Source organism: Ranitomeya imitator, chromosome 5 (genome assembly GCF_032444005.1).
Source record: "Ranitomeya imitator isolate aRanImi1 chromosome 5, aRanImi1.pri, whole genome shotgun sequence".
In the NCBI taxonomy this organism is placed as follows: Eukaryota; Metazoa; Chordata; class Amphibia; order Anura; family Dendrobatidae; genus Ranitomeya; species Ranitomeya imitator.
In genome coordinates this window covers 165250211-165276551 of record NC_091286.1, presented here as the reverse complement: position 1 = coordinate 165276551, position 26341 = coordinate 165250211, and positions in this window count along the sequence as shown.

The following is a 26341-nucleotide window of genomic DNA, read 5'->3' as shown; positions in this document are numbered from 1 at the left end:
TCCATCAGTTCCGGGTGGAGCGTGAACACTATAGGAACCCACCGAGGAGAAGCGGGGCATATATCCTAGGACTTCAGGATAAGGATGCAGATCCAATAACTTTTGGTGGAGAATTTTCATAATATCAATGTTAAAGACATCTGTACTATTTCTATATGGTGGAACATACCGCTTGGGATATAGCTTTTTAATAATGGTATTATTTTCATATTTGTATATTCTGTCTGCTAGTTTTTATGTATGTGTATATATGTTGATATGACACATTATATTGTATCTTTAGTATGTTATTGATGGTCCAGTAGGACATGATAATAAGGAGGAACTGCAGAGGGATACATAGTACTATGGGGACTCCCTTATGGTATTATAAGGGTAATCATCACACAGTAGCCCTCTCCAGTACACGTCAGACCCTACTGCATTTATTTTTCTTATGCAGGGTCCGTTGAGACCATACATCATAACTATTTTAAGCCATAATTGTTACTACTAATTATCTAGTGGGGTCACTTACCATGTGGAGTAGTGTAGTCTATTAGTTGCACTTTAATATACTTATATGCACCTATTAGCTGTTTTTCACATATGTATATGTATTTATTATCATTCTCCCCATATGCCAGGATGTGCGCATGTCCAGATGGAGGACCAGAGGAGAGGGCGGCTAACGGGCGTTAGGGGTACGGAGCTGCCGAGTCGGACTAGGACGACTCGGCGCTCCTGATCCCATGACCGTGATCCGACTCTCCATTGGGGCTGGATCCATGCATCAGGACATGCGCCGCTTCTCCTTGACATATCATTCCCCAGTATAGCGGCCAGCCCCTGGGTATTCGTACAGCGGCCAGCACCTGGACATCCCCGGCATTTCCGGACTCCGTACAGAGGGCGGAGATTAACACGCCGCATGGTAGCGTCCGTACGGTGCATGTGTGGAGGGTTCCTGTGTGGCACTTCCGGTCTCAGTACAGGAGGCGGCGGCCATCACCATAGTGCCGGACAGGAACTACCCATAATGCACAGTGCAAATACACCGCTCCCGCACAGCTGCACAGCATCTATGTACTGATATCGTCCAATGAACGGTAGGGTTCACTATATTTAAACCGGCTCACCCCCTGCCCTGACATGCCTCCAGAAGAAGCTAACGCGAAACGCGCGTCGGGGCAGAGGGACGCCGAGGAGCGCATACCAGGCCTATAACTAGGTAACATATTATATCACTACACCGTTCTATGTGAGCATTCAGCATGTTGGGAACCTGAAAGTTAGGATTATAGCATGATTACATGTCTCCCTTTATTAGAATGACTGGCATTCCATAGGCCGTTATGTATGGGGATTTTTCAGAGTCCAACGGCATCTTGATATAAACAGACTGTCTCTCTATTATAACATAGCAGTTCATATGTTTATGCATGTTTGGCCTGGGTTCTAGGCGCTTACCTATGGCAATATAGTCCCTCTTTTTGAGGATCTGTACCCTTTTTCTATGTAGTAATTCATACTTTTACACATTTGTCTTTTTGTACAAAAATATGTTTAATAAAATGTATATTTTATCACAGTACCGTGGTGGATCATATTAATTGTGGTATCACACCTTTTTGTGTAGGCTATTTTTCTATCTTCAGGCTAGCTAGTTTCTTAGGCTGTGCCGAGTTGCCTAGGTAGTTGTTAGGCGCAATCCACAGCCGCTTTTAGTTGTGTTTAGGATAGGATCAGGTGTGCAGTCTACAGAGTTTCCACGTCTCAGAGCTCGTTCTTGTATATTTGGGTATTTGTCAGATCACTGTGTGTGCTCTGATCGCTAAGCACACTGTGTTTCTGGATTGCCTTCATAACACCTGTCATTAGCAAACATAACAGTACAAGGAGCCTAACTAATGATTCTCAATAGAGGGAAAGAAAAAGTTCTGACATCATTTTTTTTTTTTCTGCTCTGTGTTCACTTTTTTTTTTCCCCCTAGACATTTGGGTGATTCTGGACACAGGTGTGGACATGGATATTCTGGGTCTGTGCTCTTCAATGGATAATCTCGTTATAAATGTACAAAAAATTCAAGATACTATTGATCAGAAATCTATGTTAGAACCAAGAATTCCTATTCCTGATTTGTTTTTTGGAGATAGAACTAAGTTTCAAAGTTTCAAAAATAATTGTAAGCTATTTCTGGCCTTGAAACCTCATTCTTCTGGTAATCCTATTCAACAGGTTTTGATTATTATTTCTTTTTTGCGCGGCGACCCTCAAGACTGGGCATTTTCTCTTGCGCCAGGAGACCCTGCATTGAGTAGTGTCGATGCGTTTTTCCTGGCGCTCGGATTGCTGTACGATGAACCTAATTCAGTGGATCAGGCTGAGAAAAATTTGCTGGCTTTGTGCCAGGGTCAGGATGATATAGAAGTATATTGTCAGAAATTTAGGAAATGGTCAGTACTCACTCAGTGGAATGAATCTGCGCTGGCAGCTTTGTTCAGAAAGGGTCTCTCTGAGGCTCTTAAGGATGTCATGGTGGGATTTCCTATGCCTGCTGGTTTGAATGAGTCTTTGTCTTTGGCCATTCAGATCGGTCGACGCTTGCGCGAGCGTAAATCTGTGCACCATTTGGCGGTACTGCCTGAGGTTAAACCTGAGCCTATGCAGTGCGATAGGACTATGACTAGAGTTGAACGGCAGGAATACAGACGTCTGAATGGTCTGTGTTTCTACTGTGGTGATTCCACTCATGCTATTTCTGATTGTCCTAAGCGCACTAAGCGGTCCGCTAGGTCTGCCGTCATTGGTACTGTACAGTCCAAATTCCTTCTGTCCATTACCTTGATATGCTCTTTGTCGTCGTTTTCTGTCATGGCGTTTGTGGATTCGGGCGCTGCCCTGAATCTGATGGATTTGGATTATGCTAAACGTTGTGGGTTTTTCTTGGAGCCTTTGCGGTGTCCTATTCCATTGAGAGGAATTGATGCTTCTGAGATTGGAGCAGGGGCGGTTTTGTCACAGAGAGGTTCTGATTGCTCAGTGATGAAACCATGTGCTTTCTTTTCCAGGAAGTTTTCGCCCGCTGAGCGTAATTATGATGTGGGCAATCGAGAGTTGCTGGCCATGAAGTGGGCATTCGAGGAGTGGCGTCATTGGCTTGAAGGAGCTAAGCATCGCGTGGTGGTATTGACTGATCATAAGAACTTGACTTATCTCGAGTCTGCCAAGCGCTTGAATCCTAGACAGGCCTGTTGGTCGTTATTTTTTGCCCGCTTCGACTTTGTAATTTCGTACCTTCCGGGCTCTAAAAATGTGAAGGCGGATGCTCTGTCTAGGAGTTTTGTGCCCGACTCTCCGGGTTTATCTGAGCCAGCGGGTATCCTCAAGGAAGGAGTCATTGTGTCTGCCATCTCCCCTGATTTGCGGCGGGTGCTGCAAAAATTTCAGGCGAATAAACCTGATCGTTGTCCAGCAGAGAAACTGTTCGTCCCTGATAGGTGGACTAATAAACTTATCTCTGAACTTCATTGTTCGGTGTTGGCTGGTCATCCTGGAATCTTTGGTACCAGAGAGTTAGTGGCTAGATCCTTCTGGTGGCCATCTCTGTCACGGGATGTACGTACTTTTGTGCAGTCCTGTGGGATTTGTGCTAGGGCTAAGCCCTGCTGTTCTCGTGCCAGTGGGTTGCTTTTGCCCTTGCCGGTCCCAAAGAGGCCTTGGACACATATTTCGATGGATTTCATTTCTGACCTTCCCGTTTCTCAAAAGATGTCAGTCATTTGGGTGGTCTGTGATCGCTTTTCTAAAATGGTCCATCTGGTGCCCTTGGCTAAATTGCCTTCCTCCTCTGATTTGGTACCTTTGTTCTTTCAGCATGTGGTTCGGTTGCATGGCATTCCTGAGAATATTGTTTCTGACAGAGGTTCCCAGTTTGTTTCAAGGTTTTGGCGAGCCTTTTGTGGTAGGATGGGCATTGACCTATCCTTTTCCTCGGCTTTCCATCCTCAGACTAATGGCCAGACCGAACGAACCAATCAGACCTTGGAAACATATCTGAGATGTTTTGTTTCTGCAGACCAGGATGATTGGGTGTCCTTTTTGCCGTTGGCTGAGTTCGCCCTTAATAATCGGGCCAGCTCGGCTACCTTGGTTTCTCCATTTTTTTGCAATTCTGGGTTCCATCCTCGTTTCTCTTCAGGACAGGTTGAGTCTTCGGACTGTCCTGGCGTGGATTCTGTGGTGGATAGGTTGCAGCAGATCTGGACTCAGGTAGTGGACAATTTGATCTTGTCCCAGGAGAAAGCTCAACTTTTCGCTAATCGCAGACGCCGTGTGGGTCCCCGACTTCGTGTTGGGGATCTGGTTTGGTTATCTTCTCGTCATATTCCTATGAAGGTTTCCTCTCCTAAATTTAAACCTCGTTTTATTGGTCCGTATAGGATTTCTGAGGTTCTCAATCCTGTGTCTTTTCGTTTGACCCTCCCAGACTCCTTTTCCATACATAATGTATTCCATAGGTCGTTGTTGCGGAGATACGTGGCACCTATGGTTCCATCTGTTGAGCCTCCTGCCCCGGTTTTGGTGGAGGGGGAATTGGAGTATATTGTGGAGAAGATTTTGGATTCTCGTGTTTCTAGACGGAAACTCCAGTATCTGGTTAAATGGAAGGGTTATGCTCAGGAAGATAATTCCTGGGTTTTTGCCTCTGATGTTCATGCTTCCGATCTTGTTCGTGCCTTTCATGCGGCTCATCCTGGTCGGCCTGGGGGCTCTGGTGAGGGTTCGGTGACCCCTCCTCAAGGGGGGGGTACTGTTGTGAATTCTGTGGCTGAATTCACTCCTGTGGTCACAAGTGGTACTGCAGCTTCTGAGCTTCCTCCCTCAGGTGTTCTGGTGAGCTCGTTAACTGCTTCATTACTTAACTCCGCCTGATGCTGCTATCCTTGCTCCTTGTCAATGTTTCAGTGTTGGATCTGAGCTTCTCCTGATTGTTCCTGTGACCTGCTGCTCTGTATAGCTAAGTGCTTTTTGCTTTTTTGTTGCTTTTTTTCTGTCCAGCTTGTCTTTTGTTTTGCTGGAAGCTCTGAGACGCAAAGGGTGTACCGCCGTGCCGTTAGTTCGGCACGGTGGTTTTTTTTTGCCCCCTTTGCGTGGTTTTGCTTTAGGGTTTTTTGTAGACTGCAAAGTTCGCTTTACTGTCCTCGCTCTGTCCTAGAATATCGGGCCCCACTTTGCTGAATCTATTTCATCCCTACGTTTTGTCTTTTCATCTTACTCACAGTCATTATATGTGGGGGGCTGCCTTTTCCTTTGGGGAATTTCTCTGGGGCAAGTCAGGCCTATTTTTCTATCTTCAGGCTAGCTAGTTTCTTAGGCTGTGCCGAATTGCCTAGGTAGTTGTTAGGCGCAATCCACAGCCGCTTTTAGTTGTGTTTAGGATAGGATCAGGTGTGCAGTCTACAGAGTTTCCACGTCTCAGAGCTCGTTCTTGTATTTTTGGGTATTTGTCAGATCACTGTGTGTGCTCTGATCGCTAAGCACACTGTGTTTCTGGATTGCCTTCATAACACCTGTCATTAGCAAACATAACAGATGTCCATGCTCCCGATCTTGTTCGTGCCTTTCATATGGCTCATCCTGGTCGTCCTGGGGGCTCTGGTGAGGGTTCGGTGACCCCTCCTCAAGGGGGGGGTATTGTTGTGAATTCTGTGGCAGAGCTCCCTCCTGTGGTCACAAGTGGTACTTCGGCTGATTCTCACTGTGAGCTTCCGTTGGTGGAGGAAAGTGGTACTGCGGCTTCTGAGTTTTCTTCCTCAGGTGATGTGGTGAAGTCGTTAGGTGCTGCTCTATTTAACTCCACCTAGTGCTTTGATCCTGGCCTCCAGTCAATGTTCTAGTATTGAACCTGTTTCCTCCTGGATCGTTCCTGTGGCCTGCTGCTCTGCATAGCTAAGTTCTGCTTTGCTATTTTGTTTGCTGTTTTTTTCTGTCCAGCTTGTCTATTTGTTTTTTCCTGCTTGCTGGAAGCTCTGGGACGCAGAGGGTGTACCTCCGTGCCATTAGTTCGGTACGGAGGGTCTTTTTGCCCCCTTTGCATGGTTTTTGTAGGGTTTTGTGTTGACCGCAAAGTTACCTTTCCTATCCTCGCTCTGTTCAGAAAGTCGGGCCTCACTTTGCTAAATCTATTTCATCTCTACGTTTGTCTTTTCATCTTTACTCACAGTCATTATATGTGGGGGCTGCCTTTTCCTTTGGGGTATTTCTCTGAGGCAAGGTAGGCTTATTTTCTATCTTCAGGCTAGCTAGTTTCTCAGGCTGTGCCGAGTTGCATAGGGAGCGTTAGGCGCAATCCACGGCTGCCTCTAGTGTGGTTGGAGAGGATTAGGGATTGCGGTCAGCAGAGTTCCCACGTCTCAGAGCTCGTTCAATGTTTTTGGGTTATTGTCAGGTCACTGTATGTGCTCTGACCTCTATGTCCATTGTGGTACTGAATTACCTTATCATAACAGAATACACAACACATGCAGAAAATTGCAGCATAAACGCTGCCGACACAAAAGCAAATGTGAAACCAGCCTTAGTTCTTTGTACTCACAGGTCAGTTGGACAACACATCCCAAATCCCTCTTTTAAGACAAGGGTGTAATTAAAATAGTCCTGAACTGGCTCGATCCTTGGGTAATCTGTTTCTATTCCTCCATTTTTCCTTTTGTGAACAACAGTCACTTTAAGTTGCACGGTCCATAGGGACAGAAAAGGGTTTCTGGCCCTTTCAGAAATCACAGTCCGGTAATCCGGCAGGGGGGTACGCAAAGTGCATAAACAAACTTGGAGAAGGGGTAAAAAAAACCACAAATTGCTTCCGCCTTCCTGGCCAGCATCTGGGGGTTCCCGACAAATTTTAGGGCCTCATGCACTCAGTAGCACGGAACAGTTCCTTCTGAGTGGCTCTTTTCCAGTGCAATGAGCACAACTGGAGCCAGTATCATGTGATTCCGAGTGAGCCGTCAGTGATAGCGCCGCTCACAGGCAGAGAAGACAACAAGAGGTATTTACAAAAATACTTCTTTACAAGGTTCAAATCGGTGGTGGGCATTATACAATGTAGTGTACAAAATCTTTTAGGGTCCTAAGATATTTCAAATTCTGGATTTCACCCACAGCATCTTGGCTGTAATTATGTACAAAAAAAGAAGAGAATGTCCAGCTTCACTGAATCCGTAAAAAAGAGTTTTCTTTAGTCACAAACTTTAAGCATAGAGGATACAGACTTCAGCACGAACCTTATGGGTAAGAATCTAATTATGTACACCTCATATTCTTCTCACACAATTTATTTTGAACTTGACAGTGCTAAAAAAAAGTTATTTCCATGAACTATTCATTTCCTTTCCTGCAATCATTGTTCAAAGATATAATATCTGCAGTACAAAGGACTAAATATTTATAAGATTGGAAATATCTTAAATTTGGCAATATAGTGTTACCATTGTCCTGCAGGTTTGAATTGCCTGATGCAAATATCAGCACAAACGTGTTTTCTCAAAGGTTGCCAAGAGAAAGCACAATTGGAATGCTGCTTTGCAATACTTCACTAAGCTATGATCTCTGTGTCATCTATGAGTGTAGTTTTGAGCATGAGAATGAGAGATAAGCGAGTCTTCAGGGAAGTCACCATTGTTTACTTATCAGTCTATTTTATGAATAAGCAACTCCTAGTTCTGCATAAGTCTGCACAAGATCTCAAGGATGGCTAAGATTCATCTTTTCATAATTTTTACCTAGGCAACGTCTTCAGTAGTTAGCACAGCAACCAAAAATCTGAGACACTTCAGTGATGAGTCTTTTCAAGCCAATTAGTGTTTATTAACCCCTTTACCGCCAAGGGTGGTTTGCACGTTATGGACCGGGCCAATTTATACAATTCTGACCACTGTCCCTTTATGAGTTTATAACTCTGGAACGCTTCAACAGATCCTGGTGATTCTGACACTGTTTTCTCGTGACATATTGTACTTCATGACAGTGGTAAAGTTTATTTGATATTACCTGCGTTTATTTGTGATAAAAGCGGAAATTTGGCGAAAATTTTGAAAATTTCGCAATTTTCCAACTTTGAATTTTTATGCAATTAAATCACAGAGATATGTCACACAAAATACTTAATAAGTAACATTTTCCACATGTCTACTTTACATCAGCACAATTTTGGAACCAACATTTTTTTTGTTAGGGAGTTATAAGGGTTAAAAGTTGACCAGCAATTTCTCATTTTTCCAACACCATTTTATTTTAGGGACCACATCTCATTTGAAGTCATTTTGAGGGGTCTATATGATAGAAAATACCCAAATGTGACACCATTCTAAAAACTGCACCCCTCAAGGTGCTCAAAACCTCATGCAAGAAGTTTATTAACCCTTCAGGTGTTTCACAGAAATTTTTGGAATGTTTAAATAAAAATGCATAGTGGATGCTTTCCTGAAACGGAAAGTACTTGCAAGCAGCATAATACAAAGAATAGCAGGTTTACCCAGAATCCTTTGCAGTAGGCGGAGCTAAATAAAAATGACCATTTAACTTTTTTCACAAAAAATTTTACATCAGCTCCAATTTGTTTTATTTTACCAAGGGTAACCGGGGAAAATGGACCCCAAACGTTGTTGACCAATTTGTCCTGAGTACACTGATACCCCATATGTGGGAGAGCTCTTATCTAGATGTGTGTTGAGCACTTTGACCCACCAAGTGCTTTACAGAAGTTTATAATGCAGAACCATAAAAATATAAAATCATTTTTTTTCACAAAAATTATTTTTTCGCCCCCAGTTTTGTATTTTCCCAAGGGTAAAAGGAGAAATTGGACCCCAAAAGTTGTTGTCCTATTTGTCCAGAGTACGCTGATACCCCATATGTTGGGGTAATCTCCTGTTTGGGCACACGGGAGAGCTCGGAAGGGAAGGAGCACTGTTTTACTTTTTCAACGCAGAATTGGCTGGAATTGAGATCGGACGCCATGTCGCGTTTGGAGAGCCCCTGATGTGCCTAAACAGTGGAGACCTCCCAATTATAACTGAAACCCTAATCCAAACACACCCCTAACCCTAATCCCAATGGTAACCCTAACCACACCTCTAACCCAGACACACCCCTAACCCTAATCCCAACCCTATTCCCAACCGTAAATGTAATCCAAACCCTAACCCTAACCCACCAAGTGCTTTACAGAAGTTTATAATGCAGAACCATAAAAATATGAAATCATTTTTTTTCACAAAAATTATTTTTTCGCCCCCAATTTTTTATTTTCCCAAGGGTAAGAGAAGAAATTGGACCCCAAAAGTTGTTGTACAATTTGTCCTGAGTACGCTGATACCCCATATGGGGGGGGTAAACCATTGTTTGGGCGCATGGGAGAGCTCGGAAGGGAAGGAGCGCCGTTTGACTATTCAATGCAAAATTGTCAGGAATTGAGATGGGACGCCATGTTGCATTTGGAGAGCCACTGATGTGCCTAAACATTGAAACCCCCCACAAGTGACACCATTTTGGAAATTAGTCCCCCTAAGGAACTTATCTAGATGTGTGGTGAGCACTTTGACCCCCCAAAGGCTTCACAGAAGTTTATAATGAAAAAAAAAAAATAAAACAAAAATTTTTTCCCACAAAAAATATTTTTTAGCCCCCAGTTTTGTATTTTTCCGAGGGTAACAGGAGAAATTGGACCACAAAAGTTGTCCAATTTGTCCTGACTGCGCTGATACCCCATATGTGGGGGGGAACCACCGTTTGGGTGCATGGGAGGGCTCGGAAGAGAAGGAGCGCCATTTGGAATGCAGACTTAGATGGAATGGTTTGCACGCAGTTTATAAAGCAGAGCCTTGAAAATAAAAAATCTTTTTTTTCCCACAAAAATTATTTTTTATCCCCCAGTTTTGTATTTTCCCAAGGGTAACAGGAAAAATTGGACCCCAAAAGTTGTTGTCCAATTTGTCCTGAGTACGCTGATACCCCATATGTTGGGGTAAACTCCTGTTTGGGCACACGGGAGAGCTCGGAAGGGAAGGAGCACTGTTTTACTTTTTCAACGCAGAATTGGCTGGAATTGAGATCGGATGCCATGTCGCGTTTGGAGAGCCCCTGATGTGCCTAAACAGTGGAAACCTCCCAATTATAACTGAAACACTAATCCAAACACACCCCTAACCCTAATCCCAATGGTAACCCTAACCACACCTCTAACCCAGACACACCCCTAACCCTAATCCCAACCCTATTCCCAACCGTAAATGTAATCCAAACCCTAACCCTAACTTTAGCCCCAACCCTAACTGTAGCCTTAACCCTAGCCCCAACCCTAACCCTAGCCCTAACCCTAGCCTTAACCCTAACCCTAGCCCTAACCCTAGCCCTAATCCTAGCCCTAGCCCTAGCCCTAGCCCTAACCCTAGCCCTAACCCTAGCCCTAACCCTAACCCTAGCCCTAACCCTAGCCCTAACCATAGCCCTAACCCTAACCCTAGCTCTAACCCTAACCCTAACCCTAGCCCTAACCCTAATGGGAAAAAGGAAATAAATACATTTTTTTAATTTTTTTTATTTTTCCCTAAGGGGGTGATGAAGGGAGGTTTGATTTACTTTTATAGCGTGTTTTTTAGCGGATTTTTATGATTGGCAGCCATCACACACTGAAAGACGCTTTTTATTGCAAAAAATATTTTTTGCGTTACCACATTTTGAGAGCTATAATTTTTCCATATTTGAGTCCACAGAGTCATGTTAGGTCTTGTTTTTTGCGAGACGAGTTGACATTTTTATTGGTAACATTTTCGGGCACGTGACATTTTTTGATCGCTTTTTATTCCGATTTTTGTGAGGCAGAATGACCAAAAACCAGCTATTCATGAACTTCTTTTGGGGGAGGCGTTTATACCGTTCCGCGTTTGGTAAAATTGATAAGGCAGTTTTATTATTCGGGTCAGTACGATTACAGCGATACCTCATTTATATCATTTTTTTATATTTTGGCGCTTTTATACGATAAAAACTATTTTATAGAAAAAAGAATTATTTTTGCATCGCTTTATTCTGAGGACTATAACTTTTTTATTTTTTTGCTGATGACGCTGTATGGCGGCTCATTTTTTGCGGGACAAGATGACGTTTTCAGTGGTGTTATTCCACTTTTTGTTCAGCGGTATGATAATAAAACGTTGTTTTTTGCCTCGTTTTTTTTTTTTTCTTATGGTGTTTACTGAATGGGTTAACTAGTGGGACAGTTTTATAGGTTGGGTCGTTACGGACGCGTCGATACTAAATATGTGTACTTTTATTGTTTGTTTTTTTATTTAGATAAAGAAATGTATTTATGGGAATAATATATATATATTTTTTATTATTTAGGAATTTTTTTTTTTACACATTTGTAAATTTTTTTTTTTACTTTTCTACTTTGTCCCAGGGGGGACATCACAGATCGATGATCTGACAGTTTGCATAGCACTCTGCCAGATCACTCTGCCAGATCACCGATCTGCCTTAGAAGCACTGCAGGCTTACCAAGAGCCTGCTCTGAGCAGGCACTTGGTAAGCCACCTCCCTCCCTGCAGGACCCGGATGCCGCGGCCATATTGGATCCGGACCTGCTACAGGGAGGGAGGTAAGAGACCCTCGCAGTAAAGGTACCTTCACACTAAACGATATCGCTAGCGATCCGTGACGTTGCAGCGTCCTGGCTAGTGATATCGTTCAGTTTGACAGGCAGCAGCGATCAGAATCCTGCTGTGATGTCGTTGGTCGGGGCTAGAAGGCCAGAACTTTATTTGGTCGCTGGCTCTCCCGCTGACATCGCTGAATCGGCGTGTGTGACACCGATTCAGCGATATCTTCGCTGGTAACCAGGGTAAACATCGGGTTACTAAGCGCAGGGCTGCGCTCAGTAACCCAATGTTTACCCTGGTTACCATCCTAAAAGTAAAAAAAACAAACGCTTCATACTTACCTTCCGCTGTCTGTCCTCCAGCGCTGTGCTTTCCTGCACTCACTGTGAGCACAGCGGCCGGAAAGCAGAGTGGTGACGTCACCGCTCTGCTTTCTGGCCGCTGTGCTCACAGCCAGTACAGAGAAGCAGAGCGCCGGGGACAGACAGCGGAAGGTAAGTATGAAGCGTTTGTTTTTTTTACTTTTAGGATGGTAACCAGGGTAAGCATCGGGTTACTGAGCGCGGCCCTGCGCTTAGTAACCCGATGTTTACCCTGGTTACCGGAATCGTTGGTCGCTGGAGAGCTGTCTGTGTGACAGCTCTCCAGCGACCAAACAGCGACGCTGCAGCGATCCGGATCGTTGTCTGGATCGCTGCAGCCTCGTTTAGTGTGAAGGTACCTTTACGCGATCACATCGCGTTGCTGCGGGGGGCTCAGGGAAGCACGCAGGGAGCCCCCTCCCTGTGCGATGCTTCCCTGCACCGCTGGCACACCACGATCATGTTTGATCGCGGTGTACCAGGCGTTAATTTGCCGGGGGCGGTCCGTGACCGCTCCTGGCAAATAGCGCCGGATGCCAGCTGCGATAGGCAGCTGACACCCAGCCGCAATCGGCCGCGCTCCCCCCGTGAGCGTGGCCGATCGCCCTGAACGTACTATTCCGTCCTTGGGAATTTAGGCCCACCCCACATGGACGGAATAGTACGTCCAATGACAAAAAGGGGTTAAACATAATCAAATCATTTGAAATTAAAATTCCTGGCTTTGTCAATCTTTCTCAAAAACTTTGATTCTCAATACTGCAAAACCTCTAAAGGCATGTTCATACGGTCAGTAATTAGCAGCGCATTGAACGCAGCACATGTCCGCTGTGTCCAAAGCGCTGCCAGCTTTTGAACGCAGGTGAAAGTGCAGCGCCCCAGAGACCTGGTCGTTGCAGTATGGCACTCTGCCGCTAAGGGGAGTAGCGGTACGTCTGATGGCACTAAGGAGTTCTCCTGACCAGGTATCACCAGAACACATTACACTTCACACTCCGGACACTAGGGGGAGAAAAAGGCTTTATTTATTGGGCCACTCCTCACACTGGTAAAACTATGGGCTGGGGAGGAAGTTAGTCAGAAGCTGACTGGGTTGGATTCAGGCAAGATCCCGTGGCAGGGGGTGTTGCAGGGAGAAGGCACAGGGGGGCCCCTGTCAGGCGTGGGAACCTGGCAGGTGCCTAGCGAACAGAACAGAACATAACAGAACCACGCCTGCACACCCTGTGGCGGTATCCTAAGAAAGAGACACGAAGGGAAGGATATTGTGGAACCGTGTAAACGAGATCAAGCACAAAGGAGAGCCAGTAAGAGTCGTGCCGAGAGAGAGAGAGGCAACATCTTACTGAGGCGCGTAGTCGGTGGCCGGAACACCGTAGGAGTAACTGACTTCAGGCCTTACTTCCAACTCCGCTGGACAGTTAGTCATAGGTTGGCTGTCTACCTTACTACACCTACGAAGACATAGGGGGCAACATTGGGAGAGGGGCGTCTCTAGGGTCCCGGAAGACCTCCAAGCCTTCCCGTCATACGGGTGGTGTCCTAGCCATAACATACCTGGGGGACGTTAGAAACTAGTAACATCTGGAACCAAAGAACGAGAGAGAGAGCTGTAGAGAACGAAGGAACGAGAACAGCAGTTGTGAGGACTATTCCGAATGCTCAGCAGGATAGGACTACAACACACAGGTGCTATTGGTAGGCAACTATTTCCATCTGCGAAGGAAACTCTGGATGTGCCCATTGGACCGGCCGGTCTCTGAGAGCCCTGTTAAACGTACTCTGGATTGAGGATCCTGAAGCCTTCAGTAAAGAGGTAAAGAGACTGCAACCTTGTGTCCTCATTATTGACTGTACCTCACACCATCACCATCCACCTAAAAGGGAAGCCCTGGGGACATAATTCACCTGTGGGAAGGTATACCATCCAGCTGCCATTCCATCACCCCAGTGGACCCCATAGCAGCGTCGGTCACCCTGACCGAACACCACAGGTGGCGTCACGAACTACTGACAGACTGTTTTACTACTTTCATTGGACGCCCCTTAGCAGGGTCGCGGACCGGGTCTAGCCACTGTGACAGCCTCAGAACCGAACCAGAGAGGCCCGGTACCGAAACGCGTGGCCCTGTGTCTGGGGGCGCTCCAACTTGGCGTCACGAACAGGATCGTACTTAAGCCTGAAGAATTGGGTCATGTGTGCCTTGGAACTGTGATTGAAACGTGTTGGACTGTGATTTATTGCAAAGACTGTGTATTGCTATCTGTCGCATGATTCCCGCCAAAACCGCCGCCATTGCAGCGCCACGAGGAGCGCAGGAGAAGAAGAAGGGCGTGGAAGTGGGCGTGAGCAAGCTGAAGAGCGCGAAAAGTAATGGCCGCCCAGTCTAGATATTTCTGTACTTTGAGGACGTGTCCGTCAGCAGCCGAGATCCGCCTCCTGATCCTCAGTGGAGGGCGGAGACAAAGAAAACGAAACCGCCCACGAAGGAGAGAGCGGGAAAAGGACAAGGAGGGAGAAGAAGTGACCCACATGAAGGATGCCATGACAAGCCGCCCGGGACCGGAGCGTGGGGTCAGAGCCGAGGACTCCCCCAGCTACCCAGAGAGATACCGCGGCCAGGCGTCACCTGTTGGCCCCGACTTCCTGCAGGCTGAAGTGGACGAGCTCAGCGATTGACTCCGGCGGACGCAGCTGAGCACTGAGGCCGGGTGGAAGGAGATCGTCACCGAGGGCCTCATCAGACGTCTGTCAGCAGCCTCGTCTGGTCCGGAGCAAGAAAGAAGTTCCAGCGCTCCGAAGCCAGAAAGCAAGGCCGTGCCGGAAGGAGAGATACTGCAAACAGAGACGACAACGCCACAGCGCAAGGCCCCGCAGTCAGCGTTCCAGATCCCAGCGGAGACGGAGCAGGCCGGCACCGGAGGGACCGCATCTGAAGCAGGTATGAAGAACGACCCTGCCCCAGTGACAGAAGACCTACTAAGCTACGTAGCAGCGCCACCTGCTGCCATGACTAAGACTAACTCTGAACTGACAAATCCTAATACTACTACCACAGTGGGCATTATTGCCGCTACTGAACCTACTACCAAAACTGACATTCGAACCCAGATTATACCTGAAAAACTGATTAGTGACATTGATACCGCATCGGATGAGAAAAGAGATATGCAAAGCCATAAGGCCCCCATCTGGACTGAGGGAGCCCCTTATGTGGCACCTGGTAGTCGCCAGTATCCAGCTGGGCTACTCCGATCGATGCTACCCTCTGAGTTACAGAAATAAACCTCGGAGACCCGAAAAATGTATATTGTTAACTGTTTCCTGCTGTTGCTGCCACTTTAAACCCGTCCAGGGTTCACTCCTAGGGGTCCCTTTGTTTACCCGGGATCCCAAATGTTTTCTATTTCTTTTCTACGTTTGCACAAGTTATCACTGTTTAAAAGACTGCCGGATCATGGACGGTGAATGATTCAAAACTGTTTTTTTATATAGTTTGCACCTTCTTAAAGGTGCTCCCTACTGGTTTTACAAGCGAGAGAAGACTTTGCGAAGATGATGCTTCAAGATATGATGCAGAAGGTCTTGCTTTCGGTGGACTGGAAGACAGAGAGAGAATCTGCACTAGAGACTTGGGTCCCTCTTAAAGGGAATGTTTACATGATGGCTTTAATAAAAGTTGAACGTTAATGATGTTAAAATTTAGAAAGTTTGATAATGTTAATAAAGATTGAGGACAGGAAATCTTGAAGTGAACCCGTAGGGGTTAGAGAGAGTCCTCCTGAGAGATGTAGAAAGATGGTCGGCACAATGGCAGTAGGCCCAGCCAAGGAGCTAGGCGGTCCTGCATTGGTGAAGTTGGAACGGAAAGAGAAGTTGAGTTATATAGCATTTTATGGTAGGCCTTTAGTGGGTTCAGCGTGTACGCCCTTAAAGGAAAAGTTAACTTATTGTTCAGAGTTTGCACTTAGTAGAATACCCGGCTGGGTACTGAGAGTTATTTATAGTCAAAAATGTTATTTAAAAAATATTTAATCTTGTTTTTGTTTGTAACGTTCAAGTGTCCTTACCTCCCATAAAGGGAAGCACCTTTTCTATTTACTTGTTCTAAGCATTCCAAAAATTTGTATGTCTTTTGCTGTACTATATTGTTGTTCTTCTTCCCAGTCCAGGAGTACTGGATTTAACCGGGGGGAGTGCAGCGCCCCAGAGACCTGGTCGTTGCAGTATGGCACTCTGCCGCTAAGGGGAGTAGCGGTACGTCTGATGGCACCAAGGAGTTCTCCTGACCAGGTATCACCAGAACACATTACACTTCACACTCCGGCCACTAAGGGGAGAAAAAGGCTTTATTTATTGGGCCACTCCTCACACAGGTAAAACTAGGGGCTGGGGAGGAAGTTAGGCAGAAGCTGACTGGGTTGGATTCAGGCAACATCACGTGGCAGGGGGTGTTGCAGGGAGAAGGCACAGGGGGCCCCTGTCAGGCGTGGGAACCTGGCAGGTGCCTAGCGAACAGAACAGAACGTAACAGAACCGCGCCTGCACACCCTGCGGCGGTATCCTAAGAAAGAGACATGAAGGGAAATATATTGTGGAACTGTGTAAACGAGATCAAGCACAAAGGAGAGCCAGTAAGAGTCGTGCCGAGAGAGAGAGGCAACATCTTACTGAGGCGCGTAGTCGGTGGCCGGAACACCGTAGGAGTAACTGACTTCAGGTCTTACTTCCAACTCCGCTGGACAGTTAGTCATAGGTTGGCTGTCTACCTTACTACACCTACGAAGATATAGGGGGCAACATTGGGAGAGGGGCGTCTCTAGGGTCCCGGAAGACCTCCAAGCCTTCCCGTCATACGGGTGGTGTCCTAGCCATAACATACCTGGGGGACGTTAGAAACTAGTAACATCTGGAACCAAAGAACGAGAGAGAGAGCTGTAGAGAACGAAGGAACGAGAACAGCAGTTGTGAGGACTATTCCGAATGCTCAGCAGGATAGGACTACAACACACAGGTGCTATTGGTAGGCAACTATTTCCATCTGCGAAGGAAACTCTGGATGTGCCCATTGGACCGGCCGGTCTCTGAGAGCCCTGTTAAACGTACTCTGGATTGAGGATCCTGAAGCCTTCAGTAAAGAGGTAAAGAGACTGCAACCTTGTGTCCTCATTATTGACTGTACCTCACACCATCACCATCCACCTAAAAGGGAAGCCCTGGGGACATAATTCACCTGTGGGAAGGTATACCATCCAGCTGCCATTCCATCACCCCAGTGGACCCCATAGCAGCGTCGGTCACCCTGACCGAACACCACAGGTGGCGTCACGAACTACTGACAGACTGTTTTACTACTTTCATTGGACGCCCCTTAGCAGGGTCGCGGACCGGGTCTAGCCACTGTGACAGCCTCAGAACCGAACCAGAGAGGCCCGGTACCGAAACGCGTGGCCCTGTGTCTGGGGGCGCTCCAACTTGGCGTCACGAACAGGATCGTACTTAAGCCTGAAGAATTGGGTCATGTGTGCCTTGGAACTGTGATTGAAACGTGTTGGACTGTGATTTATTGCAAAGACTGTGTATTGCTATCTGTCGCATGATTCCCGCCAAAACCGCCGCCATTGCAGCGCCACGAGGAGCGCAGGAGAAGAAGAAGGGCGTGGAAGTGGGCGTGAGCAAGCTGAAGAGCGCGAAAAGTAATGGCCGCCCAGTCTAGATATTTCTGTACTTTGAGGACGTGTCCGTCAGCAGCCGAGATCCGCCTCCTGATCCTCAGTGGAGGGCGGAGACAAAGAAAACGAAACCGCCCACGAAGGAGAGAGCGGGAAAAGGACAAGGAGGGAGAAGAAGTGACCCACATGAAGGATGCCATGACAAGCCGCCCGGGACCGGAGCGTGGGGTCAGAGCCGAGGACTCCCCCAGCTACCCAGAGAGATACCGCGGCCAGGCGTCACCTGTTGGCCCCGACTTCCTGCAGGCTGAAGTGGACGAGCTCAGCGATTGACTCCGGCGGACGCAGCTGAGCACTGAGGCCGGGTGGAAGGAGATCGTCACCGAGGGCCTCATCAGACGTCTGTCAGCAGCCTCGTCTGGTCCGGAGCAAGAAAGAAGTTCCAGCGCTCCGAAGCCAGAAAGCAAGGCCGTGCCGGAAGGAGAGATACTGCAAACAGAGACGACAACGCCACAGCGCAAGGCCCCGCAGTCAGCGTTCCAGATCCCAGCGGAGACGGAGCAGGCCGGCACCGGAGGGACCGCATCTGAAGCAGGTATGAAGAACGACCCTGCCCCAGTGACAGAAGACCTACTAAGCTACGTAGCAGCGCCACCTGCTGCCATGACTAAGACTAACTCTGAACTGACAAATCCTAATACTACTACCACAGTGGGCATTATTGCCGCTACTGAACCTACTACCAAAACTGACATTCGAACCCAGATTATACCTGAAAAACTGATTAGTGACATTGATACCGCATCGGATGAGAAAAGAGATATGCAAAGCCATAAGGCCCCCATCTGGACTGAGGGAGCCCCTTATGTGGCACCTGGTAGTCGCCAGTATCCAGCTGGGCTACTCCGATCGATGCTACCCTCTGAGTTACAGAAATAAACCTCGGAGACCCGAAAAATGTATATTGTTAACTGTTTCCTGCTGTTGCTGCCACTTTAAACCCGTCCAGGGTTCACTCCTAGGGGTCCCTTTGTTTACCCGGGATCCCAAATGTTTTCTATTTCTTTTCTACGTTTGCACAAGTTATCACTGTTTAAAAGACTGCCGGATCATGGACGGTGAATGATTCAAAACTGTTTTTTTATATAGTTTGCACCTTCTTAAAGGTGCTCCCTACTGGTTTTACAAGCGAGAGAAGACTTTGCGAAGATGATGCTTCAAGATATGATGCAGAAGGTCTTGCTTTCGGTGGACTGGAAGACAGAGAGAGAATCTGCACTAGAGACTTGGGTCCCTCTTAAAGGGAATGTTTACATGATGGCTTTAATAAAAGTTGAACGTTAATGATGTTAAAATTTAGAAAGTTTGATAATGTTAATAAAGATTGAGGACAGGAAAGCTTGAAGTGAACCCGTAGGGGTTAGAGAGAGTCCTCCTGAGAGATGTAGAAAGATGGTCGGCACAATGGCAGTAGGCCCAGCCAAGGAGCTAGGCGGTCCTGCATTGGTGAAGTTGGAACCGAAAGAGAAGTTGAGTTATATAGCATTTTATGGTAGGCCTTTAGTGGGTTCAGCGTGTACGCCCTTAAAGGAAAAGTTAACTTATTGTTCAGAGTTTGCACTTAGTAGAATACCCGGCTGGGTACTGAGAGTTATTTATAGTCAAAAATGTTATTTAAAAAATATTTAATCTTGTTTTTGTTTGTAACGTTCAAGTGTCCTTACCTCCCATAAAGGGAAGCACCTTTTCTATTTACTTGTTCTAAGCATTCCAAAAATTTGTATGTCTTTTGCTGTACTATATTGTTGTTCTTCTTCCCAGTCCAGGAGTACTGGATTTAACCGGGGGGAGTGCAGCGCCCCAGAGACCTGGTCGTTGCAGTATGGCACTCTGCCGCTAAGGGGAGTAGCGGTACGTCTGATGGCACCAAGGAGTTCTCCTGACCAGGTATCACCAGAACACATTACACTTCACACTCCGGCCACTAAGGGGAGAAAAAGGCTTTATTTATTGGGCCACTCCTCACACTGGTAAAACTAGGGGCTGGGGAGGAAGTTAGGCAGAAGCTGACTGGGTTGGATTCAGGCAACATCACGTGGCAGGGGGTGTTGCAGGGAGAAGGCACAGGGGGCCCCTGTCAGGCGTGGGAACCTGGCAGGTGCCTAGCGAACAGAACAGAACGTAACAGAACCGCGCCTGCACACCCTGCGGCGGTATCCTAAGAAAGAGACATGAAGGGAAATATATTGTGGAACTGTGTAAACGAGATCAAGCACAAAGGAGAGCCAGTAAGAGTCGTGCCGAGAGAGAGAGGCAACATCTTACTGAGGCGCGTAGTCGGTGGCCGGAACACCGTAGGAGTAACTGACTTCAGGTCTTACTTCCAACTCCGCTGGACAGTTAGTCATAGGTTGGCTGTCTACCTTACTACACCTACGAAGATATAGGGGGCAACATTGGGAGAGGGGCGTCTCTAGGGTCCCGGAAGACCTCCAAGCCTTCCCGTCATACGGGTGGTGTCCTAGCCATAACATACCTGGGGGACGTTAGAAACTAGTAACATCTGGAACCAAAGAACGAGAGAGAGAGAGCTGTAGAGAACGAACGAACGAGAACAGCAGTTGTGAGGACTATTCCGAATGCTCAGCAGGATAGGACTACAACACACAGGCGCTATTGGTAGGCAACGATTTCCATCTGCGAAGGAAACTCTGGATGTGCCCATCGGACCGGCCGGTCTCTGAGAGCCCTGTTAAACGTACTCTGGATTGAGGATCCTGAAGCCTTCAGAAAAGAGGTAAAGAGACTGCAACCTTGTGTCCTCATTATTGACTGTACCTCACACCATCACCATCCACCTAAAAGGGAAGCCCTGGGGACATACTTCACCTGTGGGAAGGTATACCATCCAGCTGCCATTCCATCACACCAGTGGACCTTATAGCAGCGTGGGTCACCCTGACCGAACACCACAGGTGGCGTCACGAACCACTGACAGACTGTTTTACTACTTTCATTGGACGCCCCTTAGCAGGGTCGCGGACCGGGTCTAGCCACCATGACAGCCTCAGAACCGAACCAGAGAGGCCCGGTACCGAAACGCATGGCCCTGTGTCTGGGGGTGCTCCAAATCCGCATGTGTTCATTGACCCGCGCGGAATCACCGCATCCAGCACATTTTATGGGTGAGATTTATCTTGCACAGACTCATGTCTCCGCTGCATGTCCACTGCATATCCATCTCTGCGGGTAATCTGCGGGTGCCGATGCTTGCACAGTGGGTATGGGATTTCTTGACATCCCAACCACTATGCTGTAACATCTGGATGCTGCGAGTTGGACACTGGATATATGCAGCGTCCAACCCGCAGTGTTTACTAACCGTGTGCACCTAAACTAATTGCCATGAAAATAGCTGTATAACACTCAGAGGTCTCACAGAATTGTATTGAACAACGTTTGAGTCAGAGGCATACATAGAAAAAGTCCTAATTGTCCCCCCATACAAAATTATTAAAAATAACATTTGGCATTGTCACAGAAGAGCATATCTCACAACTTTGCAGCCCTTACAAGTAATTTTTATCATATTGAAGCACCTAGATATGGAGCGCCCCCAGACACAGGGCCACGGGTTCTCGGTACCGGGCCTCTCTGGTTCGGTTTTGAGGCTGTCACGGTGGCTAGGCCCGGTCCGCGACCCTGCTAAGGGGCGTCCAAAAAAGGTGATGGTACAGTCTGTCAGGGGTTCGTGACGCCACCTGTGGTGTTCGGTCAGGGTGACTGACGCTGCTGTGGGGTCCGCTGGGGTGATGCAATGGCAGCTGGATGGTATACCTTCCCACAGGTGAAGTATGTCCCCAGGGCTTACCAGTGAGGTAGATGGTGATGGTGTGAGGTGCAGGCAATAACGAGGACACAGGGTTGCAGTCTCTTTACCTCTTAACTGAAGGCTTCAATATCCTCAGTCCAGAGCATGTTCAACCGGGCTATCAGAGACCGGCCGGTCCGATGGGCACATCCAGAGTTTCCTTCGCAGATTAAAATCGTTGCCTACCAATAGCGCCTGTGTGTTGTAGTCCTACCCTGCTGAGCATTCGGAATAGTCCTCACAACTGCTGCTCTCGTTCGTTCGTTCTCTACAGCTTTCTTTCTCTCTCTCTCTCTCGTTCTTTGGTTCCAGATGTTACTAGTTTCTAACGTCCCCCAGATATGTTATGGCTAGGACACCACCCATTTGACGGGAAGGCTTGGAGGTCTTCCGGGACCCTAGAGACGCCCCTCTCCCAATGTTGCCCCCTATGTCTTCGTAGGTGTAGAAGGTAGACAGCCAACCTATGATTAACTGTCCAGCGGAATTTGAAGTAAGGCCTGAAGTAAGTTACTCCTACGGTGATCCGGCCACCGACTACGCGCCTCAGTAAGATGTTGCCTTCCTCTCTCGGCACGAATCTTACTGGCTCTCCTTTGTGCTGATCTCATTTACACTGTTCCACAATATCCTTCCCTTCGTGTCTCTCTCCTGGATACCGCCGCAGGGTGTGCGGGCGCAGTTCCGTTACGTTCTGTTCTGTTCGCTAGGCACCTGCCAGGTTCCCACGCCTGACAGGGGCCCCCCTGTGCCTTCTCCCTGCAACACCCCCTGCCACGGGATGTTGCCTGGTTCCAACCCAGTCAGCTTCTGCCTAACTTCCTCCCCAGCCCCTAGTTTTACCAGTGTGAGGAGTGGCCCAATAAATAAAGCCTCTTTCTCCCCCTAGTGGCCGGAGTGTGAAGTGTAATGTGTTCTAGTTATACCTGGTCAGGAGAACTCCTTAGTGCCATCAGACGTACCGCTGCTCCCCTTAGCGGCAGAGCGCTATACTGCAACGACCAGGTCTCTGGGGCGCTGAACTCCCCCCCGGTTAAATCCAGTACTCCTGGACTGGGAAGAAGAACAACAATATAATACAGCAAAAGACATACAAATTTTTGGAATGCTTAGAACAAGTAAATAGAAAAGGTGCTTCCCTTTATGGGAGGTGAGGACACTTGAACGTTGCAAACAAAAACAAGATTAAATATTTTTAAATAACATTTTTGACTATAAATAACTCTCAGTACCCAGCCGGGTATTCTACTAAGTGCAAACTCTGAACAATAAGTTAACTTTTCCTTTAAGGGCGTACACGCTGAACCCACTAAAGGCCTATCATAAAATGCTATATAACTCAACTTCTCTTTCCGTTCCAACTTCACCAATGCAGGACCGCCTTGGCTGAGCCTTGGCTGAGCCTACTGCCATTGTGCCGACCATCTTTCTTCATCTCCCAGGAGGACTCTCTCTCTAAGGCTGGAGTCACACTCGGCGTAAGACAATACGGTCTGTATATTACGGCCGTAATACGCTGAAAAGTCCCCAAAATAGTGGTCTGTAGCTCCTCCATAGGCAGGGTGTATCAGCGTATTTTGCGCATGGCATCCTCTGTATGTAATCCGTATGGCATCCGTACTGCGTGTTTTTCTCGCAGGCTTGCAAAACCGACATACGGCCATACAAGGGATCCATGTGTAAAAAAAACAAACAACATATATACTGTCTATATATATATATATATATATATATATATACAGTGGGGCAAAAAAGTATTTAGTCAGTCAGCAATAGTGCAAGTTCCACCACTTAAAAAGATGAGAGGCGTCTGTAATTTACATCATAGGTAGACCTCAACTATGGGAGACAAACTGAGAAAAAAAAATCCAGAAAATCACATTGTCTGTTTTTTTAACATTTTATTTGCATATTATGGTGGAAAATAAGTATTTGGTCAGAAACAAAATTTCATCTCAATACTTTGTAATATATCCTTTGTTGGCAATGACAGAGGTCAAACGTTTTCTGTAAGTCTTCACAAGGTTGCCACACACTGTTGTTGGTATGTTGGCCCATTCCTCCATGCAGATCTCCTCTAGAGCAGTGATGTTTTTGGCTTTTTGCTTGGCAACACGGACTTTCAACTCCCTCCAAAGGTTTTCTATAGGGTTGAGATCTGGAGACTGGCTAGGCCACTCCAGGACCTTGAAATGCTTCTTACGAAGCCACTCCTTCGTTGCCCTGGCGGTGTGCTTTGGATCATTGTAATGTTGAAAGACCCAGCCATGTTTCATCTTCAATGCCCTTGCTGATGGAAGGAGGTTTGCACTCAAAATCTCACGATACATGGCCCCATTCATTCTTTCATGTACCCGAATCAGTCGTCCTGGCCCCTTTGCCGAGAAACAGCCCCAAAGCATGATGTTTCCACCACCATGCTTTACAGTAGGTATGGTGTTTGATGGATGCAACTCAGTATTCTTTTTCCTCCAAACACGACAAGTTGTGTTTCTACCAAACAGTTCCAGTTTGATTTCATCAGACCATAGGACATTCTCCCAAAACTCCTCTGAATCATCCAAATGCTCTCTAGCAAACTTCAGACGGGCCCGGACATGTACTGGCTTAAGCAGTGGGACACGTCTGGCACTGCAGGATCTGAGTCCATGGTGGCGTACTGTGTTACTTATGGTAGGCCTTGTTACATTGGTCCCAGCTCTCTGCAGTTCATTCACTAGGTCCCCCTGCGTGGTTCTGGGATTTTTGCTCACCGTTCTTGTGATCATTCTGACCCCACGGGGTGGGATTTTGCGTGGAGCCCCAGATCGAGGGAGATTATCAGTGGTCTTGTATGTCTTCCATTTTCTAATTATTGCTCCCACTGTTGATTTTTTCACTCCAAGCTGGTTGGCTATTGCAGATTCAGTCTTCCCAGCCTGGTGCAGGGCTACAATTTTGTTTCTGGTGTCCTTTGACAGCTCTTTGGTCTTCACCATAGTGGAGTTTGGAGTCAGACTGTTTGAGGGTGTGCACAGGTGTCTTTTTATACTGATAACAAGTTTAAACAGGTGCCATTACTACAGGTAATGAGTGGAGGAAAGAGGAGACTCTTAAAGAAGAAGTTACAGGTCTGTGAGAGCCAGAAATCTTGATTGTTTGTTTCTGACCAAATACTTATTTTCCACCATAAAATGCAAATAAAATGTTAAAAAAACAGACAATGTGATTTTCTGGATTTTTTTTTCTCAGTTTGTCTCCCATAGTTGAGGTCTACCTATGATGTAAATTACAGACGCCTCTCATCTTTTTAAGTGGTGGAACTTGCACTATTGCTGACTGACTAAATACTTTTTTGCCCCACTGTATATATATATATATATATGTCAGTAGACACATATATGTATATATATTATTACTTCATACAGCGCTAGATAGCTTTAAAGCCGGTAATTCAATTGCCGGCTTTTGCTATCTCCTTCCTAAACCCGACATGATATGAGACATGGTTTACATACAGTAAACCATCTCATATCCCCATTTTTTTTTGCATATTCCACACTACTAATGTTAGTAGTGTGTGTATGCAAAATTTGGCTGTTCTAGCTATTAAATTAAAGGGTTAAATGGCGGAAAAAATTGGCATGGGCTCCCACACAATTTTCTCCGCCAGAGTAGTAAAGCCAGTGACTGAGGGCAGATATTAATAGCCTAGAGAGGGTCCATGGTTATTGGCCCCCCCGGCTAAAAACATCTGCCCCCAGCCACCCCAGAAAAGGCGCATCTGGAAGATGCGCCTATTCTGGCACTTGGCCACTCTCTTCCCATTCCCGTGTAGCGGTGGGATATGGGGTAATGAAGGGTTAATGCCACCTTGCTATTGTAAGGTGACATTAAGCCAAATTAATAATGGAGATGCGTCAATTATGACACCTATCCATTATTAATCCAATACTAGTAAAGGGTTAAAAAAAAACACAAACACATTATTAAAAATTATTTTAATGAAATAAAAACAAAGGTTGTTGTAATAATTTATTCTACGCTCAATCCATCTGAAGACCCTCGCTCTGTAACAAAGTAAAAATAATAAACCAACAATATACATACCTTCCGAAGATCTGTAAGGTCCCACAATGTAAATCCATCTGAAGGGGTTAAAATATTTTGCAGCAAGGAGCTCTGCTAATGCAGAGCTGCTCCTGGCTGCAAAACCCCGGGGAATGAAGGTAAAGCGGTGGGTGTTGTGGATTCTGTTTTTGGGCTCCCTCTGGTGGTTACTGATGGTACTGGGTGACTTGTGTTTTCTGCGGTCTCTGGTGTCCACCTGTTCTATCTGGATATGGGAGTTTCCTATTTAACCTGGCTTTCTGGTCATTTCCTCGCCGGCTATCAATGTAATCAGTGTGTCTTGTTACCTCTGCTTCCCGCTTCTGTAATCTTCAGGACAAGCTAAGTTTTTGATTTTCCTGTTCCACGTTTTGCTTAATTTTTGTCTTAGTCCAGCTTGCAGATATGTGATTCCTTTTTGCTGGTTGCTCTAGTGGGCTGATATGAGTTGGCACATGAGTTCAAGTAATTTCAGGATGGTTTTTTGTAGGGTTTTTCGCTGACCGCGCAGTTCACTTTTGTATCCTCTGCTATCTAGCTTTAGCGGGCCTCATTTTGCTGAATCTGTTTTCATAACTACGTATGTGCTTTCCTCTCATTTCACCGTCATTACATGTGGGGGGCTGCTATTTCTGTGGGGTGTTCTCTGGAGGCAAGAGAGGTCTGTGTTTCTTCTAATAGGGGAAGTTAGTCCTTCGGCTGG